The sequence below is a fragment of the Myxine glutinosa genome, chromosome 7, assembly GCF_964187855.1.
Source record: "Myxine glutinosa chromosome 7, kmMyxGlut1.1, whole genome shotgun sequence".
In the NCBI taxonomy this organism is placed as follows: domain Eukaryota; kingdom Metazoa; phylum Chordata; class Myxini; order Myxiniformes; family Myxinidae; genus Myxine; species Myxine glutinosa.
This window is the reverse complement of record NC_136267.1, coordinates 131,966,927-131,985,599: the sequence shown is the minus strand read 5'-3', so window position 1 is coordinate 131,985,599 and position 18,673 is coordinate 131,966,927.

Genomic DNA, 18,673 nt, shown 5'->3' with positions numbered 1-18,673 from the left:
ATCGTACGGACGATCACTGGAGTGGATCGACTTTGGCTTGAAGCCAGAAGCAACATTGGCTTGAAGCCGGAATAGAGACATTGGGAATGTTCTTCTTTTCGCTCACTTGGAGCACAGTGAGTTATATTGTACGAACCTGTTGGTACCATCATAGGAAATATATACTGGTTATACAATTGATTACTATTGTTGTTGTACTGTTATTCTTGTGTGATCTTAATACAATACTTGTTTGTTGGTAACAATTGGTGTGGTTTCACCATTGATCTTTGACATACAGAATAACACATCTTTCTGCCGTGACTCCTCTCGGGGCTCGGAGGTACACTGTGACCGGGGTTTGGGGAGGAGCACGTAACAGTATGTGTGTGTGTGTATATATATATATATATATATATATATATATATATATATATATATATATATTTTCATATGTACGTATATATATATATTATATATATGTGTGTGTGTGTGTGTGTGTGTGCGACTGCCTCTGACAAAAGCAGACATTTGGGGGCAAATATCAAAATTTAGATTTTGATATCTTCTGATTCCCCATGCTTTTCTCTTTCATTTGATATATACATATATGTTAATTGGATGAAAATTAACGAAGTTATGGTATGTTAATGACAATTATATTTTCGTTTAAACAATGAAGATAAGCGTTACGCCTCGGTCCCCCGTCGGGGAAGTGATGTGAGTTGACAAAGTGGAACACGCAGAAAACATGCTATGATATGATATTTCGCTCACAAGGGTCAGACAAACATGGAGGCGGCCATCTTGGATTTTGACGTGGCGACCCAATTTTCAATAGCGTTCTGCCTTATGCCTAGATACACCCACACACCAGAAGGTACTTCACTTATTTTTCAAGATATTTCGCTCACAAGGTTCAGACATATATATGGTGGCGGCCGTCCTGGATTTTGACGTGGCGACCCACTTTACAATGGCGGTCTTCCTTATGCCGAGATACACCCACACACCAAATTAGAAGTTGGTACTTCGCTTATCTTTCAAGATATTCTTCTCACAAGATTCAGACATACATGGCGGCGGCCATCTTGGATTTTGACGTGGCGACCCAATTTTAAACAGCGTTCTTCCGTATGCCTAGATACACCCACACACCAGATTAGAAGTTGGTACTTCGCTTATTTTTCGAGATATTTCGCTCACAAGGTTCAGACATATATATGGTGGCGGCCATCTTGGATTTTGACGTGGCAACCCAATTTTCAACAGCGTTCTTCCTTATGGTGAAATACACCCACACACCAAATTAGAAGTTGGTACTTCGCTTATTTTTCAAGATATTCATCTCACAATGGTCAGACATATATATGGTGGCGGCCATCTTGGATTTTGACGTGGCGACCCAATTTTCAATAGCGTTCGTCCTTATGCCTAGATACACCCACACACCAGATTAGAAGTGGGTACTTCGCTTATTTTTCAAGATATGCAGGTTACAAAGTTCAGACATACATGGCATCAGACATACATGGCGGCGGCCATCTTGGATTTTGACGTGGCGACCCAATCTTAAACAGCGTTCTTGCTTGTGCCTAGATACACCCACACACCAGATTAGAAGTTGGTACTTCGCTTATTTTTCAAGATATTTCGCTCACAATGTTCAGACATATATATGGTGGCGGCCATCTTGGATTTTGACGTGGCGACCCAATTTTCAAAAGCTTTCTTCCCTATGCCGAGATACACCCACACACCAAATTAGAAGTTGGTACTTTGCTTATTTTTCAAGATATTCATCAAGTTTCAGACATACATGGCGGCGGCCATCTTGGATTTTGACGTGGCGCCCCAATTTTCAATAGCCTTCTTCCTTATGCCTAGATACACCCACATACCAAATTAGAAGTTGGTACTTCGCTTATTTTTCAAGATATGCAGGTTACAAGGTTCAGACATACATGGCATCAGACATACATGGCGGCGGTCATCTTGGATTTTGACGTGGGTTGCACCCACACACCAAATTCGAATGCGGTCCTTCGCTTACGCATGCACGCACGCACGCCCGCACGCACGCACGCACGCCGCGCACACGCACGCACGCACGGACGGACGGATGGACACACGGACGGAGGGGAAAGCCATAGTCCCCCTTTCGCTCCGCTGAGCGACGGGGGACAATTAGGTTTAAATTTCACAATACAGTTCACACGCACAAATAATGTGCACACGTCGAGCTTTTCATTCATACCAAACATGTATGTCAGGGATCTCCTTTGAATTACGATGTATGGCTTGTAGTAAAACATCGAAATTTCGCGATTTTCGTGTCTTTTTGACCGAGGAATCGTGACTTTCTGAGCACATTTTAAGAATGACATTTTAGATTCTTCGTCGAATTTCACAACTTTTCTGTTGTTTCTTGGGAAAATGTTTTGGTGAATAATAATCTCGAGAAATTACTCTTTCTATCCACATAAAAATCTCAATTTGGTCCCTGTGGTCATATTTTGACTCTTCGGCTTTTTCTCGGTAAGAGCAATGCCCCCCAAGTGTCTGTTTTTACCAGAGCCAGTCATATATATATATATATATATGCACACACACACACACACACACACACACACACACACACACACACACAAACACACACTGCATGACCACCTGCATTTGTACAATGTGGCCTGAAATAGAGTTCACCCCCTTCCAACGATTTCCCATTCTTATGCCAGCTGAGCTTATTTCATGATGGTTTCAAATCAAACTTAATATATAGAGTCTTCACAAACTACTCCAGTGCTAAAGCTAAAAATTGAAGATACAATGTGAATACATTTGATTAACAGAGAAATCATTTGATTCTCAGTTGCATAAGTATTGAAACCCTTTGCCTCATTAATCCTAAATCACTTCAGGAGCAAATTATCTGTTTGATAGGTTACAAAATAAGTCTAATAGGTTTCACCTCAGTGATGTAACTTAAAAATTAATCTCCCCCACTTATCTAAGGATTTTTTAGATGCAACTCACTTGGTCAACCAACTATGCAAGCATGAAGATCAAGGAGCTTTCCAAAGTCATCAGACATAAAATGGTGGAGAAGCACCATTCAGGAGAGAGTTATAAGAAGATTTCAAAGTTACTCATTATCCCTTTGATTACGGTGAAAGACATCATTAAGAAGCGGAGGACATATAATATCACCATACCCTACCCAGATCAGGTTTCCCATCCAAACTCAGCAGCCGGGCAAGCAGGAAACTGGTTAGGGATGTCATTGTAAATCCAACAATGACTTTGAAAGATCTGCAAGGCTCTATGGTCATGTACAGCAATGGGCTCATGGGGGTCAGTGTTCATCAATCAACAATATCCAACAATTCCCTTCACAACTTGCCTCTGGACAAGTGGAAAGAAAGAAGCCATTACTGAAAAAGACGCATCTAAAAGCTCACATTGAGTTTACGAAAAAAGCATCTTTATTATACTGCAGGCATGCAGAAAAGTTTTGAGGTCAGATGAGACAAAAATTGAAAAAATTATTGTGAAAAAAATTGAAAATTGAAAAAATTGAAAAAAAAAAAACATTGTCAAGGAGGTCCGTGTGCGGGAGTTGAGGAGAGTATTTGCGCGAGCATGATGAATGGCTTTTGAATTGTGATTTTTGTGAAAAGCATTTACTTGTTCGCTGAATAAGCACAAATTTAATGTGTTAAGGAGAGGGGGACATAAGGAAGGGGAGAGGAAGAGGTGGAGGGATGAAGACAAGAGGGAGGAGGTGAGTGGAATGGGAGGGGGGGGTGGGGGGGGGGGAAGTGGTAGGGAAGAGGGAGTGAGTGGGGCGGAGGTCGGGATGAGTGCCTCAAGGATGGGGGAGAGGAGTCTTGTGTGGAGGGAGGGTGACAGGCAGGGTGGGGAGGAGGAGGAGGGGAGCAAGTGGAGAAGGAGGTGTGTGTGTGTGTGCACACACACAGGATTATATGATAACAGCTTAGGGAAGCAGGTCCAGCAGGTCAGCCCAGGCAGCACTGCTGATTAATAACGATAAGCTGTGCATCCCAAATTATTCTACATGATACTAGCTCTGCCAGGCAGGCAGCAGTTCAGAGGCGAGGTTCGGCTAGGTAGTTTGAATGTGAAATCAAAGGCGGGGGAGGGGGGGTGTGTGGGGGGGGGGGGCTCCACAAAGCTGTCCCCTCTCCCCTTCCTCTCTCTTCCAACTCATTCCTCCAACTCCTACAAGCTTCTACTTCCCTCTCCCCCACTCACATTACTCCTCATTGTGCCTCATCCCATCACCACCTAGCCTTTCGTCTTCTTCCTCATCCTGCCCTATCTCCTTGTTCTCCTGAAATATCTACCACACTGTCAACTGCTGTCCCTACCTCCTCTTTTCCTCCCTCATCTTATCCCCTCCCCTCTCTTGTATCTGATGCTCCCCCCTCCTTCTTGCTTAATGGTTTTGACCTTAAACATCTGGGTCCTATGCTCAAACCTGACTGATCTCTCTATACAAGTTGCTTCTCACAAACCAGACTTGATCTGCTTAACAGCACTTTCCAACTTCAAGACGTTCCTGACTCCATTGTATCTCTCCCTGGTTAATCCCTCCTTCAGTATGATAGACCTGAGCCTCGTCCTCGTGGTGGAGTTACACTGTACACTGTAAAAACTCTTTCTCCCTCTCCGTGTACTGCTCTGACACCTCTCAAACCCCATGAGAACCCCTGGCTATGGCTTCCCCTCCATTCCCACCTTTTGTTAATATGTGTGTTGTACCGTGCACCAAACAGTGATGACTCCATTTACGTCTCGCTGTCCGATAACATGGACAAACTTCTATCCACTTATCCCAACTCTCTCTTCCTCATATGTGGCAACTTAAACTGTCATCGTGCCAGCTGGCTGGGTGTGGTTACCTCACTCACCAGCCACGTCACCTCAGCAAAGGACTTCTGCGACTCATTCGGACTGACACAATCTGGAAATTTACCGACCCAGATCTCAGTCAACGGTACATCATCTCTTCTAGAGTTAGTGATGACAAACTTCCCTGCAAATGTCTGCTGTTCTTCTTCTGCTCCAATCGGTTCATCAGATCATTTGCTTGTTAAAGTGGACAACTCTCTGGCCATTCTCAGAGAGCCTCCTCAGCGTTGACGTGTCTGGCATTTCACTCAGGCTGACTGGCATGGTCTTCAAACAGCCATCAATCATCTGGACTGGTCTCCCAGCTCTACTGCCTCTGACATTAATTCTTCCTGGGAATTCTTCCAAAGTAAACTGCTCTCTCTCATGCACAGATTTATCACATCTCATCTTCAGTTGTCACACCCTTCCTCCCGTCCATGGTACACTGAATCTTGTGGTGAGGCAGTTGCCATGAAACAACTTGCCTTCGCCTCTTGGAAGGCAAATCCAACTGAAGGTGATCTCTGTTCCTTCCACAAAGCTTGGAACAAGTGTGTGTCTACCCTCAGGAGAGCAGGGAAACAATATCTCTCTGCTCTCAAGACTAAACTCTCAAACCTGTCTCCCTCCTTCAAATCCCGGTGGTATCTCGTCAAATCTGTTTCTATTTAGCTGAACATTGTTGTTAAGATTAACAACAAAATCTGTTTCGTGTGTTTGGCCCCCCTCCATCCCCTCCTTACCTCAAATGGCTACACAGCTGAAACTGCACGTGAAAATGCCGAATGACTCAACTCCGTGTTCGCTTCAACATCTTGTTCCCAAACCCATTGCTCTCTGTACTCACCTTACCCAGTTGTACCCAGCTGTTCCTGGACTCTGTGTCCTTCTCTCCCGACAAGGTGGAGAAGTCTCTGCCAAACCTTGACTCTGATTTTGCAACTGGACCAGACGGCATCAGCCCACGGGTCCTAAAATCCTGCTCTGCCGCTCTATCTCACCCTCTCTCTGTTCTTTACGCCCTCTCTTTTGCTCAAGGTCATCGGCCAGCATCTTGGAAATCAGCAAACATTACTGGTTTACACCAAAAAGGTGCAAAAACAGATCCTTGCAACTACAGACCAATCAGCCTGCTCCCAATAATCAGCAAGGTCATGGAATCAATCATTGCTTCTGATATTAAATCCTTCCTCCTCTCCAATGGCTTGATCTCGGATCATCAATTTGGATTCAGACCAGGACATTCTACTCTGGACATGCTGCGCTGCTGTCTCAACAATGGATGGAGGTCATGAATGCCAAACAGGAAATCAGAGCCGTCTCCCTTGACATATCTCATGCCTTTGATACGGTCTGGTACGCCACCCTGCTCTCCAAACTCTCCTCTTGTGGTATTCATGGAAATCTCCATGCATGGCTGATGGACTCCCTCTATTATCGCAGTCAACATGTGGCCCTGAATGGAATTCTCTCTTCTCCCCTTCCTGTCCAGGCTGGAGATGCTCAGGGCAGTGCTCTGGGCCCTGTGCTTTTTCTGGTCTTCATTAATGATCTCTCTGACTCTTTGTTGATGACTGCACTCTCTGCCGCTCCATACCTCATCCCTCAGATCGGTAGTCCGCAGCCTCCTCACTCTCTGCAGACCTGGACAAAATCACTCTGGTCAAACAAGTGGAACATGTCTTTCAATCCTGACAAATCTCACACTCTCACTATGTCGAAAGGCCATCTGGAAAACTCTCCCATCTATATTCTCAACAATCCTCTCAAAGAAGTTCTGTCACTCAAACTTTTGGGTCTCACTATCTGACATGATCTTTCCTGGGAAAACCACATTTCCAAGCTGGCTTCCAAAGCCAGTCGCCGACTTGGCATCCTCCGTCATGTGAATTCCTTCCTTGGCACGACTGTGCTTCTCACCACTTACAAATCTTTCATCCGCAGTTTGATGAAGTACTGCTCTCCCCTCTGGGTTGGTACTCCTGCCTCACACCTAGCTTGGCTTCACGCTGTAGAAACCAAAGATTTCAGAATCATTGGTATATCCTGCGATGAAGCTGATTCTGAGCGTCTTTCTCTCTCTCACCGCAGGCAGGTTGGTGGTCTTTCTGTCTCCTACCGACTCCTATCCGGCCATGCATCGCCTGCTCTGTCTGTGCTCTATCCCCCAAATATTCCTGCAGGATGCACAAGATCTGTCAGCAACCCTTTTTTTGGTGAAACTGCCTTAATCAAGACTCTCTGCTCACCTGCACTCTTTCATGCCTCTTTTTTCTGCCTCTGGAACAAACTCCCTCACTCTCTTCAATCCCACTCCTCCCTCCAGGTGTTTAAAACAGCTGTTGACTACCATCGCTTATCTTCCCCCATCCAAAACTTTGATATTTTCTATCCCCATGAATACACCCCAAACCCACCTTCTTCAAATTCCGTTTTCTTTCCTTGAAATCTCCTGTAGTGTCCATCTTGTTTATCCCGTGTACCCCACCCCAGCCATCTCCCATCCACACATCTCCCGATGCCCCTGTTCTCTACTGTTGTTGTGCTTCCCCCTCTTGTCTCCCGCTGCCTTTATTATATGTTCATTGTGTTAGCTCTTATACGAGCCTCAACTGAGAATACAAAACAAAAAGGTGGCACAGGAATGTGGAATTTATTGGTTCATAGTTTAGCATTCACTGTTTCCACATTGTCTGTTTGTATTGGGTCTAGGTGTGGCATGTGTATCTCACTAGTATATACCCCACACATATAAATGTCACTTGAGATTTTTATGTGTGGCTGGTACACACACACACACACACACACACACACACACACACACACACACACACACACACACACACATACACACACACACATACATACACACACACACACACACACACACACACACTTGTATTTGCACCCCAAGTTTGGAGTTGTACCCGTCTCCTGGTCCTCTGGTTATTCTGTTAAAATTCATAGGTAACACCCACAAACGTAAATCAGGTGTTTTACTGTGCAGGGCCTATGTTTACATGTGAGAATGTAATTGAAAAATCATTCTTTGGATCATCCAATTTGTGTCCAAGACATTGTTTCTCATCTTTTCTTCCTCTTTTCCCCTCCCCCTCTCACGAGTATTGACCACAAGCACTACTTCAATATAACTTAATGATGAACGTACTTGTGATATTATATAAAAAGAGTACATGCATGCAAATCTGTGCATTCATATTGTTATCTTTTCTGAAGTGGTGTTTCCTGCCATGAGTCACTTGGTGAAATGATCTTAAACTCGAACTCCGATTGGTATTCGACGACTTCAATCAATGAAATAATATTTTATTAGCTGCCATATTGATGCCATACTGACACATGGCCCCAAAACACCCCAAAATGATAACCCATTGAACTCAAACAAAATGATAACTTGTATTTTCGACACTTTCACGCTCCATGTTAAAGCAATGCGGCATGCATCCCATCCCACAACGGGCATGATGATGCGGTGCTATCATGCTCTCGGTGGTCCAACTTTTTGAAGCTGCGCACCCCAACCAACGGCATCGAAAATCCTGCGAACGGACCTGGAGAGGAGCCTCCACTCTGCTTCACTGTGGATTGTATACATTGACCATAATATTGTTCCCTGCTCCATTTTCAAGCAAATCATTGTTGACTGTTGCCAAACAATTCCAACATGGATTCAACTGTGAATAACACACAAATTTCACCTTTACTCACCCTCTCCCCACTGTTTGTGGTCTGTTGCTTATTTCCACCTTTAGGTTTGCTTACTTTTCTCAGCAGCACTTTTTGAACAGCATATAGATCAATTGGGACCACTTGTGCTAATGTGTACCTGACTGTTCTTTAAATAACACTTGTACAAGGCTTCTGGCAAGATAAATATTAATCTGCCAGATTTCAAGTAAACAACACTTCATTGGCTACTTTACATCGATTTTGGAAAGATTCAGCTCTTTGCTTTGACCAGTATTATTACCAGTGCCAGTTTTAGATAATTTATACAGAGTTTTGCATGCATCTCCTCTTGAAATTTGAATGGAGTAACCTGCTGTAAATATTCACATGGAATATCCTTCAGCAACTAAAACTTTTATTTCTACATGTTTGTCAATGAACACATCTGTCAATGGCAGCATGGTGTCTTTCTACAACAATTGTATGACTACTGGGGAGAGTGTGAATGCCGAGATTTGGTGAAATAATGTCTGTTGCACCAACTGAGCTTTGTGAGAACAACAAATCACAGGGTAAACGATTAACACCTGACTGTACTCTAATACGTAATAGAGTTAATTTTGATGTGTAAAAGTCATGTGATTGCAACACTGTTGGCATTTAGAATGAGCATAATTTAATTAGCTTTTTCCATTGTTTGAATACTTATAAATATAGAAACTGTCTTAACTTGTGCACCGTCAGTGTTCTTGTTTGTCGCCGTCGACTCAAAAGATGCTCCTGTACGAGAGTGGTTCAAGGTTCAAGGCTCGAAAAACGCCATTGTACAAGGGTGGCTCAAGATTGAGGAGTAACTCGACAGATGATGCCCTTGTACAAGGGTGGTTCAAGGTTGAGGAGTGACTCGACAGATGATGCCCTTGTACAAGGGTGGCTCAACATTGAGGAGTAACTCGACAGATGATGCCCTTGTACAAGGGTGGCTCAAGATTGAGGAGTGACTCGACAGATGATGCCCTTGTACAAGGGTGGTTCAAGGTTGAGGAGTGACTCGACAGATGATGCCCTTGTACAAGGGTGGCTCAAGGTGGAGGAGGAGTGACTTGACAGATGATGCCCTTGTACGAGGGTGGCTCAAGACTGAGGAGTGACTCGACAGATGATGCCCTTGTACAAGGGTGGTTCAAGGTTGAGGAGTGACTCGACAGATGATGCCCTTGTACAAGGGTGGTTCAAGGTTGAGGAGTGACTCGACAGATGATGCCCTTGTACAAGGGTGGTTCAAGGTTGAGGAGCAGTGACTCGATAGATGATGCCCTTGTAACAAGGGTGGTTCAAGGTTGAGGAGCAGTGACTCGATAGATGATGCCCTTGTACAAGGGTGGTTTAAGGTTGAGGAGTGACTCGATAGATGATGCCCTTGCACAAGGGTGGTTCAAGGTTGAGGAGGAGTGACTCGAAAAACGCCCTTGTACAAGAGCTGTTCAGCGTTGAGGAAAAGTGACTCGATAGATGCCCTCGTACAATGTGTATGCAATCATGCAATCATCCCCTCAACTTAAGGATATCCTTAAGGGGAAATTTGAGGAAATACTTAAGTAAATCCTCAAACCTTTCCTTAAGGATGGTTTATGCAACTGGGCTAAACTATTAAACTGCTTTAATGGATTCTAACGAAACTTTTCAAGGATTTGGCCCTGTGGGGATTAGAACAGGGGGGAGGGGTAGTTTTGGGGAAGAGGGGAGAGGTTACTTGTGTTTTTTTAATCTTAATAAGAGTGGTGCGTAGCATGTGGAGCCCCTGACCCTTGGCACTTGTCTTCAGCATTCTCTCTGGTGACATTCAACGTGTTGAACATTTAATTGTGGAGTCTAATTAGCAGACTACTGAATGTGAAAATGCTGAATGATTGGATATCAGTTTTGGAAAAGTGGAAATAATCATTCAAATTTTGATCTTAAATTCCATGTAAGGTTATTGCAAAATGTGAACCAAAGGACCTTTGCTCCACCTGATCCCGAATGACATTTGTACTATAGTGGTGGTGCTTTCATAATTTCTGCATCATCCTTCGTATCGTTAAGACTTCTTACCTTGTTATTTTCATCTCGTTGAATCAGTAAAATACATTTTGGTGATCTACTATATACAGTGCATTCAGAAAGTATTCAGACCCCTTCGCTTTTTCACCTTTTGTTATGTTGCAGCCTTATGCTGAAATCGTTTAAATTCATTTTTTTCCCTCATCAATCCACACTCAATACCCCATAATGACAAAGAGAAAACAGGGTTTTAGAAAGTTTTGCAAATTTATTTAAAAAAACAAACTGAAATATCACATTTACATAAGTATTCAGACCCTTTGCTATGACACTTGAAATTTAGTTCAGGTGCCTCCAATTTCTCTTGATCATCTTTGAGATGTTTCTACACCTTGATTGGAGTCCACCTGTGGTAAATTCAATTGATTGGACATGATTTGGAAAGGCACACACCTGTCTATATAACATCTCACAGCTGACAATGCATATCAGAGCAAAAACCAAGCCATGAGGTCGAAGGAACTGCCTGCAGAGCTCAGAGACAGGATTGTGTCGGGCACCGATCTGGGGAAGCCTACAAAATAATTTCTGCTGCATTGAAGGCTCCCAACAGCACAGTGGCCTCAATAATTCTTAAATGGAGGAAGTTTGGAACAACCAGGACTCTTCCTAGAGCTGGCCGCCCGGCCAAACTGAGCAATCAGGGGAGAAGGGCCTTGTTAAGAGAGGTGACCAAGAACCCGATGGTCACTCTGGCTGAGCTCCAGAGATCCTGTGTGGAGATGGGAGAAACTTCCAGAAGGACAACCATCACTGCAACACTCCACCGATCTGGGCTTTATGGCAGAGTGGCCAGACGGAAGCCAAACAGTTCAATCTTGGTTTCATCAGACCACAGAATCTTGTTTCTCACAGTCTGAGAGTCCTTTAAGTGCTTTTTTGCAAACTCCAAGCAGGCTTTCATGTGTCTTTCACTGAGGAGAGGCTTCCGTGTATATATATATATAAATATATATATATATATATACAGACTTGGCATTTAATATGGAATATTTTTTTTGACCATATATATATATGTTCAAAACACACCTGGTCACAAGTGTGCCGCACTGACCGGGTCCTCAGTCGAGGTCCTCAGCATCATCCCGTTTCGGCCCTTCAACCAGGCCCTTAGCATGGTGTTGGCTTAGCGGTTAGGGTGCCGGCTTGGGATCCTAGGATCCTGGGTTCGAATCCCGGTCGATCGCTGAATTAACGCCAGCGGGGTTGACTCAGCCTGTCATCCTTCTGAGGTCGGCAAATTGAGTACCAGCTTGCTGGGATGAATGATCCCGGTGTGTACCCCGGTTTAGAATAGGTACACCGTATCCCTGCGCATCGTAAGAGCGTGACCAACGGTTGGCGTCAGGAAGGGCATCCGGCCATAAAAACATTGCCTCAAACAGGGAACCATGATTGTCATGGGGCCCGCAAGGCTAACCCCCGCTCTAGCGGGGAAAATGGCCTTAAAACGATCATTCATTCATTCATTTTCAACCTCGATACGGTCAGCTAAGTTGGGCCAGGAGGGGCACATACACATCAACATGCAGCAACTACACCTCGATGCGTACATACCCCCAACCCCAGCCAGTGCGAACGCAGACTACAACAACAACACTTCCACATCCAGAATCCACAGCACAAAACAAACATGGTGGAACACTGAAACACCCACCTTTATACCCTTCACCACTCACCAACAAAACACACCAGATCATTCATACACACACATACACACCCATACACACACATACACACACACACCAACCAACCACCTACTCTTACAACATACACCACTCAACATACAAAAACACACACTCATGCAAAAATTAGTTCATGGAAAAACACACACCCTCACCCACTCACTCATATACACAAAATAAGAAATAATAATCGTAACAAAAAAAAACAAAAAAAAACACACAACCAACCGACACCGTTCAACGTACCTCCATAAACTTCCTCATATGTATATGTATATATGTATTTGTATATGCGTATATATATATATATATACAGTATATATATACGTATATATATATATATATATATATATATATATATATATATATATATATATATCTATCAGGAGCCTATAACTCACTTTGACTTTTCTTGGCATTGTCAATTTTTCACTTTAGATTGACTACAGGTCCAAAGGGGAAGTTAAAACAAAATAGAATGACGATCATTTTTGAAGTCAGCGTTCCTGTAAAAACCCCCAGGTGACTTTTTCTAGCAAAATCTGAAAGGGTCGAGCAACCAAATGGCCCTTTAATGGTTGAGTTGGCATGGAATGACCCTTGCATATTCATTTTATTGCAGCTTGCTTTTTAAAACCTTTTCTATCTAATAAAAAAAAAAACCCACCGTTTAGAGGCCATTTTTCCCCGCAAAGCGGGGGTTGGCCTTTTCGGGGACCGTGGTAGTTGTTGTTTTTTTTGGTCCCCTTTTTGAAGCAATGTTTTACGGCCGGATGCCCTTCTTGACGCCAACCCTTTTTGCCACCTTCAACGACAAGCAGGGAATTACCAGTGAACTGGTACTCAATTAGCCGACCTCGGAAGGCAATGTACAGGCTGAGTCAACCCCCCTGGCATTAATTCGGCGATCGACCGAGATTCGAACCTAGGATCCTAGGATGCTAAGCCGGCACCCTAGACGCTAGCCCAACACCAGGGCTAGTCTCCCCTTGCCCAGGCCCCTTACCCCCTGTCCAGGGCAGCCCAACACCAGGGCCAGGGCAACACCAGGGCAACACCAAGCTAGGGCTTTTCTATCTAATATTATAATAAATTTTATATTACATACAATTGCACAAACTTTCCTTTAACTTGGTCAATATCACATATTTCACCTCAAAATATGTCTTCCTACATTATATGCATACTAAAATTAATCACCTTCATGAAGGTTTTTTTTTTTTTTTTTTTTTTTTTTTTTTGTCCTTCCAGGATCGACGCTCATAGAAGTCAATTAATCGAGTGCAATCTATCTATAATTCCAGTAATCTCTGTGTGTATGTTTGTATGTTTGTATGTTTGTATGTCTGTATGTCTGTGACCGCTGTTTCTCGACAACCACGGGTCCGATATACTTGAAACTTGCCAGGTATATTGCTGGGGACCCGAGGATGTGCCTTTTCAAGGTTTCATATTAATCGGAGAAGTAGTTACCGAGCTATGTCCAAAAAACGATTCAACCAATCAGAGAGCAGCGAGCTATCACGTGTGCCGAACGTGGCGAACAGACTCTGCCTCGGACGGCACATTTGAGAGCGTATTCATTTATTTCACGTTGGAAAACTATGTTGCCGTTAAACTATGTTTTAAAACTAATTAAAACTAATTTGCGATTCATCGTAACTGCGATTTGCGACCTTCCGGACAGTGAAGACTGCACTTCCGGCAGCCAATCACAGAACGCGTTATTGCGTAGGCGTGGCCGATGTGAGAGCGAGCCGAGCCGAGCGCGTGCGCCATTACGGTTCGTAATTCGATTTCTTCCGGAGAAAATAATAATTTCTCGATTTCTTATGCGCATTATTTCTCCCAATTCAGTCAGAGCGAAGGGCGGAAGCGAAGAGCGTTGTTTTTTTTGTTTACGGGCGTACGGGCGTACGGGCGGGGTAGAGCGTACGGGTTGCGTTATTTTTTTTTTTTGGCAAGGAACGGGCACCCACGTACGGGCATGCCCTAGTAATAATAATAACTAGAACTGCCACTTTAAAACTGCTGGCAGTGATGACCGGTTTACTCGCACCCACTTTTGATGCAACCCCACTGTTGATACAACCCCACTTTTGATACAACCCCACTTGTGATACAACCCCACTTTCATTGGACATGCTTTGACACAACCCCCCTTGGATACAACCCCGACACACACACACACACACACACACACACACACACACACACACACACACACACACACATCCCCCCCACCCCCTCCCACACACACACCCACACCCCTCCCCCCCACACGCACACCCCTCCAAACACACACACACCCACACACACACACACACACACACACACACACACACATCCCTCCCCCCTCCACACACACACACATCCCTCCCCCCACACACACACACACATCCCTCCACCCCCCCACACACACACACACACATCCCTCCACCCCAACACACACACACACATCCCCCCTACACACACACACGCTTATTTTTCAAGATATGCAGGTTGCAAGGTCAGACATATATATGGTGGCGGCCATCTTGGATTTTGACGTGGCGACCCAATTTTCGATAGCGTTCTTCCTTGTGCCTAGATACACCCACACACCAAATTAGAAGTTGCTACTTCGCTTAATTTTCAAGATATGCAGGTTGCAAGGTTCAGACATACATGGTGGCGGCCATCTTGGATTTTGCCGTGGCGACCCAATTTTCAATAGCTGGCGCATGCGCAGATGGGTTGCACTGCGATGCCACTGAAAAGCGACTGAGAAAACCGCGCATGCGCAGATCGCGGACATGATTCATTTCGATTTCTATCTTTATTTAATTTCCGAAAAGACGTCTGCATTCGAAAATAGCGTGATGACGTCACGACGTAAATGCATTTCTTCATATAACTTCCGATCGGCTGGATGGATTGTGACGAAATAAACGGCATCGTGTAGGGCATTTATTTGCGCAAATTTCAAGACCAATTACGACCATGACAGCCATTTCCTTCTCGCACAGCACCTTATGTAATATGTGGATGGATGTTTGCATATGCGCAAATGGGCCACTGTATTTTCGTGTATTACGTACGCGCCTTGATGGGCTTACTTTCAGTGAAATACGATCGAGTTAAAAATAGTCAGAATTTGAGCAAATCTGTTTCATTCGTTTGTTAATATGCCTCATCTATTGACAAATCTGCAATTATAATTTTTTTTGCGGTTCAAATGACCGCGGGAGATCGCGTTATCGTGAGCACGTACTGGAAAGACAAAATGGTGTGTTTCTTCTTCTTTCAACAATAAAGACTTATAGCTTCGCGACCGTACATCCAATCATCTTGAAATTTTGCACACTTGTTACGCTTCATGACTTCTACTACAGTATGAAGTTTCACGTCGATCAATAAAGCGATTCAAGAGATATCCATTAAAAAAAAATTCGTTTAATTAACGATATCTGCCAAACCACGTGACCTATCGCAAATTCTAAAATGACATTTTAGTAGACTGACATGCTGAACAGATCTGTGAATTTTCTCCTCGATTGGATCAAAAATGAGGGAGGAGCTAGGTTTTAAAGGTTCATGCTTAAAAACGTCATAACTCTGAAACCATGTGTCGGATGATGTCGTGCTCGCTGACTTTTTTGTTCGTCATGAGTATGCGATTCTGCTTGCAAAGTTTGGCCTCGATCTGTTCAGCCGTTGCAAAGAAAAAGGGATTTTCGTGTTTTCACGAAAAACAAGATGGCGGCCGAACCACGTGACCTGCGACGTCATAATTACCATTAAAATATTCTACAGACCGAGTCCCTCCTATGGTGAAAATTTTATCTCAATCGGCCCTATTATTGCAGAGAAAATGTTTTTTAAAGGAAATTAAAACTGAAAATGGCAATCGCACTGATGTCGGATGATGTCGTGGCCTGGGAGGACAAAATGGTGTGTTTCTTCTTCTTTCAACAATAAAGACTTTAGCTTCGCGACCGTACATCCAATCATCTTGAAATTTTGCACACTTGTTACTCTTCATGACTTCTACTACAGCATGAAGTTTCACGTCGATCAATAAAGCGATTCAAGAGATATCCATTAACAAAATTTTTTTTTCGTTTAATTAACGATATCTGCCAAACCACGTGACCTATCGCAAATTCTAAAATGACATTTTAGTAGACTGACATGCTGAACAGATCTGTGAATTTTCTCCTCGATTGGATCAAAAATGAGGGAGGAGCTAGGTTTTAAAGGTTTATGCTTAAAAACGTCATAACTCTGAAACCATGTGTCGTATGATGTCGTGCTCGCTGACTTTTTTGTTCGTCATGAGTATGCGATGCCGCTTGCAAAGTTTGGCCTCGATCTGTTCAGCCGTTGCAGAGAAAAAGCGGTTTTCGTGTTTTCACGAAAAACAATATGGCTGCCGAACCACGTGACCTACGACGTCATATTTACCATTAAAATATTCTACAGACCGAGTCCCTCCTATGGTGAAAATTTTATCTCAATCGGCCCTATTATTGCAGAGAAAATGTTTTTTAAAGGAAATTAAAACTTAAAATGGCTATAGCACTCACTGTGAGACGTGGCCTGGCAGGACAAAATGGTGTGTTTCTTCTTCTTTCAACAATAAAGACTTATAGCTTCGCGACCGTACAGTCATCTTGAAATTTTGCACACTTGTTCCACCCGATGAGAGCTACATTGCATTAAAAATTCAAGTCGATCCATGCAGTGGTTCAAGAGTTACAAGCTTTTTAAAATTTAACTTCCATTATTTATTGCGGCCAAACCATGTGACTTATCAAAACGTCTCAAGTAACGATGAAACATCCCCCCATGTGGAACATTTGTGTAAAGTTTCCACTCGATATCTCCACAAATTATGGAGGTGATTCCATTTCTAGTTTGAAATTTTAAAACGTCATAACTCTGAAACCACGTGTCGGATGACGTCGTGCTCGCTGACTTTTTTGTTTGGCATGGGTATCCGAATATGCATGCCAAGTTTGGGCTCGATCCGTTCAGCCGTTGCGGAGAAAAAGGGTTTTTTGTGTTTTTTTCATGAAAAACAAGATGGCGGCCGAACCATGTGACGTATGACTTCGAAATTTTTTGCAATCTGTGTTTTTTTTAACTAAGCATCTGGGGGAAAAAATCTCATTTTCGGGGGAGAAAAACTGTGTTTGACGAATTCTAACCTCTTAACGTTAGCATTTTTGATATACTCAATACACATGTTTTTTGTTCCCATTGCAGAGTTCTTTAGAATGAGCCATTCCTCAAATTTTTCCATTGAGCCGTTTCGGAGATACAGAGGGGCAAAGTTGAAGGTGTTTTACAAGATGGCGCCCATACCACGTGACCTATGACGTCATAATTAGCATTACAAAATTATACGAGCCTAGCCGATCATTTGATGAAAATTTCCTGTCAATCCGACCAGCGGTTGCTGAGAAACTTAATTATGAAGTTTTCGGAGGTGCAAAATAGGGTGGAAGAATAATAATAAGAAAAACTCTAGCAGTAATAATAGGTTTCTCTCCATTTCATGGAGAGTAAACCTAATAAGAAAAACTCTAGCAGTAATAATAGGTTACTCTCCATTTCATGGAGAGTAAACCTAATAATAATTCATTTATTTTGTATAGCGCTTTTCATGAAGCCCAAAGGCGCTTTGACAGAGTGCAAAACATAATGCATAACAAAACATGAAAACAACAATTGCAAAAAGACAAGAATCAATAGGGAAATATTTAAAGCAAAAGGAGGGAGAAGGAGAAGTGATAGTCAGGGGTTAAATGCTGTGGGTTGAATGTTGAATGCAGTGCTGAACAGGTGGGTCTTTAGTGATGTTTTGAATGTGGTGAGTGAGGAGGAGTCTCTGATGGTGTGAGGTAGTGAGTTCCAGAGGGTGGGAGCAGCGATGGAGAAGGCCCTGTCCCCCCAGGATCTGAATTTGGTCCGGATTGGGGGGGGGGGGGGGGTCAGGAGGTTGGTACCAGCAGAGCGGAGGTTGCGGGTGGGAGTGTGTCTGGAGAGGAGGTCAGCCAGGTAGGATGGGGCCAGGTTATGGAGGGCTTTGTAGGTCAAGAGGAGGATTTTGTACTGGATTCTCTGGGAGATGGGGAGCCAGTGAAGCTTGTAAAGGACGGGGGTGATGTGGTCACGGGTCCGGGAATGGGTGAGTAGACGGGCAGCGGAGTTCTGAATGTATTGGAGTTTATTGGTGATTGTTGAGGGTGAACCATAGAGGAGGCTATTGCAGTAGTCCAGACGGGAGGTGATGAAGGCGTGGATGAGGGTTT